This window comes from Mauremys reevesii, linkage group 5 (assembly GCF_016161935.1).
Source record: "Mauremys reevesii isolate NIE-2019 linkage group 5, ASM1616193v1, whole genome shotgun sequence".
NCBI lineage: Eukaryota > Metazoa > Chordata > Testudines > Geoemydidae > Mauremys > Mauremys reevesii.
Window position 1 is genome coordinate 51928733 of NC_052627.1, and position 8203 is coordinate 51936935.

Genomic DNA, 8203 nt, shown 5'->3' on the forward strand with positions numbered 1-8203 from the left:
GATTCCCAGTTGTTTCAAGCTTCTCTGGGTCTCGGCAGGCTGCAGCACTGGTCTCTCCCTTGGCCCTTCTGGCACATATTCTGGGCACTGACTCTCAGTCTGCCACCCCTTCTTGGAAATGGAGCTCCTTGGCCCACCTGCCTAGGCCTCCAGGACCAACACCGAGCACCCCCACAGTACTCCAGTTACTTAAACACACCGTCTCCCAGAATTCCACCCAAACAGTGTGAAGCTTCTGGGTACAGTTTAACTCTGCCAGTTTTGAAGAAGTTTTATGCACACACACTTTGCATAGCGTCTAACTCCTTTATGCTCTTTTACTTAATCATACAAAACACAGGAGAGTCCAGATCATCCAAAATAATACACACCTGACATCACAATGGCCCTCTTACTAGCTTACCCTTCTCTTGTGAGTCCTTGGGGACCTTCTAGGTCCAGTAAGGCTGGCAGGGTGACCCCTCCTCATGCAGGCTACTGCACACTGGCAGGTCTTTCTCCCTCACAGAACACCTTCCCAGCTTCTCTTACCTTCCCCTTTCCTGCCCCACATTTCCTCTTCCTATCTTACTACTCCATTGCTAGGTGGCTCACTATTTAAAACCCCCACTGACATTCTTTGTTCTGTTTTTGTCCCAAGTGTTTGCACCTGAACAGGGTCATTGAGTTCTAAGCACTCCCATGGTACCTGTCTGGTTTGTACCTGCTACAGTCCCTGTCAGCAATAGTGGATCCACATACATATAGCAGTTTTTCATAATAAAACTTCATGATATCAATTCTGATATTTGGAGAATGAACAATTTAGAGAGGTTCAAGAGCTGCCTGCAGCATAATACATTCAGAACAGGAATCACTTTTTATTATAATGCTGATTCTTGGTAGATTTAACATTTTTATTAAAGTTAATGTTTAAAATTAAATAGACACAAGTTAAGAGGGAAGGTACTGTACATCTGGGGTCAGGCTTGAATTATGAGGGATTACAGGTATCGGTTGCAAGGGTGAAGAGATACATACATATCACATAACCGGCATAGACCCAGATTGGGGTGCAAGAGTTTTTGAAGTGACAGCGGATAAGTGGGCTCGGGTACGCCACCCATGGAATGTATAAGGAGTCCAAGTTAGTATCGGTGTAGCGAATGAGTACATGGGTGGGGTGCGTCCCTTGGTTTGTCAGGGAAGGAAGTGGGTTATTTCCTGGTCGGCAGTCTCGATTACTCAGTGTGGTATTGATGGTGTCCTGTGATGTGTTCCGTATAAATATCTCTGGACCATCTGATGGTGTCGGACACCATGAGCTGTCTCATGAGCCGGGCGTAGCGTCGACTGACTCCACAGAACCGGCTCGTTGTGGGGGTCCCACGAGCCCAGGGCTCCCACGATCAGGGCGTGTATCTGGACCTCGTAACCCTGGGCTCTCAGGGTCTCAGCCAGAGGGGTGTACTTCGACGTCTTCTGTGCTCAGGCCTCGTGGAAGGCTGGTGACCTGTTTTCAAAGGTGATGTCTACCATGAGGACCTTCTTTTCTGCGTCCGTCAAGATGATGTTGGGTCACAGTCTGCTGTCTGTCCCAGGGATGGCCGAGTCAAGGGTGATCTTCCCCAGGGATGGCTTTCACCAGCTGGCTCTGGATGGCGTTGTGGCGGTGCATCTACATTTACTTTCTTTACATGGCCAGAAATACTTCCTCTCCAAAGAAGGAAAGGTGTGACCATGAGATAAATTTTGGGTAACAAGGCACAATGAAGTGGATAGAGGTAGTGGAACCTTTTGTAAGAGGTAGAACAATCTTTTGTGAGGGAATCTTCAGTAAACAGCTATAAACCATCACTCAAGATAATGAAATCAAAGGAAAGGATGGTAATGTCTTCTAAAAGATGAAGCTCTGCTCAGAAGAATGAATTTATGGGTACACAGCAGTGCACCACAATGACAGAAGACACAAGCTGAAGTCAGTTATCAAGATGAGTCCTTGGGAAGGATTTTTGTGATATAATTAAGGTGACCTAAGAAAGAAAAAAAAATTACATATGGAGTTGATTTAGAGCACCTAAGAGCTACCTAGGAGCAGGTACTATAATTGAGTTGACTAGAAAGTAAGAGGCTTTAGAATGAAAGTTAAGAAATGACAAGAAAACAAATCAATTTCAGTCAGTCAATCACAACCCCACTTTTTTTCTTAATTTGAATGTACAAAGTCTTTCAAGGAATGTGGAAAGGCTTTGAACAAGACAAAAGTGAGATTAAATATTAATTATTAGAAATTTGTCTTGATATATAAGACCAACAATGGTTGTTGTTGCTGCTTTAATAGCTGAAGGTTAATCATACTGTAAAATAGAATTTTTAGGCCAGCAAACTTTGAGATGCTGTGAAGGAAAGGATTTATCGATATGCTTTTAAAAGGTAGTTCTATCTCTTTTTGATCTACCATCTTGAGAAAAGAGTCGTTGCGGTTAGCTGATGGGTACTGTTCAGAAAAATCTTCACTATATATGAAATTGTAAATGGTGGGTATTAGTTAGTTGTCAAGGGTGAAGAGATTAGGGAGCCATCACTTTAATCCAGAGACTTACAGATGGTTCCCTTAAGTGAACTGACATATGGGTGAACTTCTTTGCAATCTACAGCACTTTTCATATGAGGATCTCAAAGCACTTTGAAAATATTAAACAATGGGAACTTGCAGCTCCCATTGAATACAATTGGAGTTAAGGATGCTCAGCACCTCTGTTAAGTTTCTAAGTGTATAGAGCTAGGCACCCAAAATTAGTGGACACTTTTGAATACTTCGGCTTAAGTGATTTACCCAAGATCACAAAGTGAATCATTAGCAGAGAAGATAATAAAACCTCCTCATGCTGTATGTGGGGAAAAATAAAAGCAACTAAACAAACCCCAAGGATGAAACTGCAGAAAATCTGGAACTCATCAGATAAGGGGTAAGGAAAGCTTTGAATGTCTAAGAATTTTGGTGATCATATTACTGTATATACACATTCAATTCATATTGAGAAATAGGTGCATAATATGGGGTAGGAGCAGCAATAGCAAAATGGAGATACATCCAGGGCTCAGAATGAGACACACAGAAAGGCACTTCCCGTTTAAAAAAAAAAAAAAAGAATAGTAAGAATGAATAACTCCAGAGAGAGAAAAGGAAAGATTAGGCATCCTATTTGTTAAACTTACTACTGGAGCCCAGGGTATATAAGGAAAATAGGTCTTAATGGACCAAAGAGCCACAAAGCAGCACGTATGGAGACAAATGGGCCCTGAGAAGATGTAATTCTTTCTCAGGAATATGGCAGAAGGAAATATAGGGGAAAATATAATAGAAGCTAAAACACGTACCACCTAGAAGGAAGGTAGATGCAACTTGCAGCAGTCAGATACAAACAGATCATCTTAGGAGTACAGGTGCTTGCCTCTCCTAGATTAAGGGACCAGCTATCTTAAAAGCTTGCTGAAAGATCCTCCTGTAAGAAGGTGATCCCACTGTAAAACTCTATTAAATCAGAACAGTAGCAGTTTACACCCACTTAGCATAGCTGTAAATAATCATACATGGTGCAAGGCAATGGAGAATCAGGTCCTATCCTTGTTAAATCCTGGCCCTCTATGTTGAAACTGCCAGCAAGCATGTTAATGAGTTCCAGTTATGATAGTGGTCCCTCTGTTGCAGACATCCGCCTTCTAGGGACTAGACTGAGAGCACCATCTCAAAATCGAGCACTATGACCCTATTCTACCCTTGGTAAGTGTGTGTAATTCCCAGTAATACCAGTGGAAGGGGGAGTTCCATGAATGGATTGAAAGAGGTATATGGTTCTAGAACCTGATCCTATGAGGTGTGGAGCAGAACCTCGCTCTGGATGCTAAGAGCCCTCTTACAGGAGATTCTCAGTGTTTTGCTGAATTAATCCCTAAGGCAGTAAAACATCTCTCCAAATTTATTTTCACATGAATGTACTTGCACTTTCTCTTGCTCCTGGAAGCCTCATCTTCTCATTTTGAGATCTGTCTGATTTAGATTCTTAGCTCTAATTTTCTTAAATACCATTTCCCCTAATTTCACTGTCAAGATTTTAAGAAGCCTTCTTGTGGTTTTAGAGAGACTATTGTATAATTTGTTCATGTTTAAAGAAAGAATTACATTGTTAAATAAATTTGGCTCTCCATATTCCAAAATAAAAAAACAAGTGAAGTTACATCATTTGAATTATGAAGTGATAATGTCTTCAGTTCTGCCCCAATCAGAAGTAACAGTTTAAGGCTTATAATAATCATGTTCAAACATATTCAGATTATAATTACTTTTCTTCTGATAATGATAGCCCATCTGATTGGATGATTACCTATTTGACTTTGATAAGTCTCAGAGGTCAAAGAAGAGATAATTACAGACATCTGTTTTCTATGAAAATAAAATCTTGGAAAATAGTATTTAAAGTGACATCTGCAAATATGTGTTTTACAAAGATGCATGTTGCACATGTGAAAATCAAGGGAAAGAAAAAAGCAGCAGCAATTTTTAGGACTGCTGCGTTATTACACCTTCTTTGTAAATAGTGTACAAGTTTAACTTACTGTTATTCATGTATGCATAATTAATCTCAACCAGACAGGAATATATTCTGAGTAAGTGTCATTAGGAATCAAAATAAATTATCCCCTCAAAAATGAAAATAATCTGTGTTCTAGAAATCTTTATACCACACATACAGGTCGATCTGTTTATTATAGTACAAATTCTACTACGCATAATTTGTTAGAAAGAGATTTTTATTTTTTTTTAAATGAGGCAGGGCAAGCAGACCATGCATTCTGCCACACTTTTTCTTCCAACAAAGGAAGCATGTGAAGGTGTTTTCAATTCCCTAAACCATAGACCAATCACAACAGACACTCCCCTTTGATTCATACTGTCATTATGCCCTCCATTGGCCACAAGTGCATTGCCCAATAAATTACCATGCAGGGGACGATCTACTCCCTGACTGTCACAGAGCTATTAACTACTAAGGGGTGTTCTAATATCACCCTCTTTGGCTGAATATGTGCGCTCTCTCTCCTATTTTCTTCCAAAGACTGAGCCAAACCCCTGATATGAGCTTTCCAGCCCCTGACAGCTTCTAAGTCACTAATAGGCTAAGGTTCTACAGTCAGAGGGCCTTGTTCTCCTTTACCTTGCCCCCTGTGCAGTCATTTATTCCTCTGCAAAATGTGTGTAATATGTTACTAAACTGAATTCTCCTCTCAAAATGGTGGTAGCAGTTTTCACAGGTGTAAATGACTACATAAGGTAAGGCAATTGAGACAGGCCCACAAGACTGTATTCAAACCACAGTTTCTTCTGTGGTAATAAGTTCAGTCATGAAATAAAACATTGGAATAAATATGAAAATGTTTCTAACATCATTCTTACTACTTACCTTGTTCATGCAAGTGGTGGTAGCAGGTAAGCTTATAAGTGTTTCACTCAGATGGTAACATTTTGGTTCTGTTACTCGATATGTTCTCTTGGACACTTTGGACAAGGGTTATTATAATGAGACATTCAATCTTCCCCATACTTTTTGGATAACAGGGCACAATTGCTAAAAAGAAAAAAAGAATAGAAAAGTCAAAGTAATGTTGGGTAATTTTCAACAGTGTTTCAATGACTTAGAAGGCTCCTAAATCACTTCTGAAAATTCTGCCCCACTGTTTTTAACAATTTGACTCAAATAGACACAAGATTAGTAGTACTATTATATAAGAAATGTGTCATATAGTCCTTCTTTGGAATGTCTTCTCTTATAACATCCTCTGTCATGGGTATATAGTAACTACAAATGTTGTTATTAAGGGAACATTCAGTTATTAGCCAAGGAGGGTGATATTAGAACCAGAGTTGTTGATAACCAAGGATTAATTTATTTCTGAGTTTATACAGTCTATTAATTTAATTAGGTTTTCTGGGAGTTATACAGTGGTTCTCAATCTGCAGCCCAATCAGCACAGAGATCTGGCCCATGTGACATCCTCAGGGCCATAGCGGTAGTATTCTATACAGCCCACATAACACGTTGTGGGCCACATATGTGGCCCACAGTGGTAAATAGATTGAGAATCACTGTACTGGACACTTACCTGCTTAGAAACAAGACATATTTCCATTGGCAAGGAAATGAGAACTTTCATTCCAAGAAATGCTGAAGAAAAATACATTAAGGAGTTTTATGAGAACACCTGATGTTCAAACCTAGACAATGAAATTTAGAAGGACAGTTACAGATGCCAGTTAGTATTCTTATCAATATTGGAATAGGAAGAGCAACCAAAAGTTAACCTACAACAATCGCAGAATCATAGATTATTAGGGTTGGAAGAGACCTCAGGAGGTCATCTAATCAATTCCCTACTCAAAGCAGGACCAACATCAACTAAATCATCCCAGCCAGGGTTTTGTCAAGTTTGGCCTTAAAAACCTCTAAGGATGGAGATTTCACCACTTCCCTAGATAGCCCATTCCAGTGCTTCACCACCCTCCTAGTGAAATAGTGTTTCCTAATATCCAACCTAGACCTCCCCCACTGCAACTTGAGACCATTGCTTCTTGTTCCATCATCTGCCACCACTGAGAACAGCCTAGCTCCATCCTCTTTGAAACCCCCTTTCAGGTAGTTGAAGGCTGCTATCAAATCCCCCCTCACTCTTCTCTTCTGCAGACTAAATAACCCCAGTTCCCTCAGGCTCTCCTCATAAGTCATGTGCTCCAGGCCCCTAATCATTTTTGTTGCCCTCTGCTTGACTCTCTCCAATTTGTCCACATCCTTTCTGTAGTGGGGGGGACCAAAACTGGATGCAATACTCCAGGTGTGGCCTCACCAGTGCCGAATAGAGGGGAATAATCACTTCCCTCGATCTGCTTGCAATGCTCCTACTAATACAGCCCAATATGCCGTTGGCCTTCTTGGCAACAAGGGCACACTGCTGACTCATATCCAGCTTCTCATCCACTGATTTCTTGACTATGACAAATGCCTGTGTCACAGCAATAGTTATTACTATTTGTATTACAATAGCACCTAATAGCTCTAACTGAGATTGTGAGTCCCTGTCCAGAAGAGCTTACAGTCTAAATCAGTGATACTCAGACCTCAGTGGTTCAGGAGCCAAATTAGCAATCAACATTACCCAAAAGAGCCATAGTAGTGTGAATTCATTGTTTCATTTACTCTCTCTATAGATATATATTTATACACACACACATATATATATATAAAATTTTCACAGCAAAATGACTGACCAACTATTATTCTTTTTATCAGCTACAACTGGTTAATAACATAGTAAAAACATCCTGAAAAGAAAAAGGATAGGAGAAAAAAAGATTATCTCCATTTTACATAGGAGCAACTGAGGCACACAAACGTTAAGTGACTTGCCCAAGGTCACACATGAAGTCTGTAGCAGAGCTAGAAGTTGAATCCAGATCTGCCGAGCCCCAGTCTTGTGCCTAAATCATTCAAAACCATCTGTGTCCCCACATCCAATATAGCATAGATAGAAAGCTGAAAAAACAGGTACAAAATGTCCCAGTGTAGAGAAACACTTCTTAACCAGAGGGGCATGTCTGGGGGGCATCCACTAGATTGCACCCCACTGAGGGGGAAAATCTGAAGTATTCTGCAGTTGCTAGGACTCAGAACAGCGGAAAGAAGACACAATTGCCTCACTGCAATCCCAATCGCATTCTCCCTACTCCCACATGGCACTCGGTGAGAAAGCAGAGGAAGTGATACTTCTAGAAGACCAGTGCTGTCCAGAGCTGCATGGGTAAGCAGGAGTTAAGAGAGACAAAAAACACTTCCAAGTACCCGCCTCCCAAACAGCCTTCAAACCCAGAACCCATCATCCGCCAAGTAGCATCCTCACCAACTCCAAACCCAGCATCATCCCCCACATAGCAGCTTTTCAGACAGCCCTCAGCACCTCTCACCATCCCTAACCTCCTAGTACCCAACTCCCACTGTCCCCATATAATAAGTCATGGGGCAATTTTGGTGTCACTTTTCTCGGATTACCACCCCAAAAATATATGAGCCCCACAGAGGGCATAGATGCTACCTCAAGCTAGTCAGCAGACTGACCTGCAGTCAAACCAAATCACTTAGGACAAGAGTCGTAGTGCCCTCCCAAAAGTGGGGGG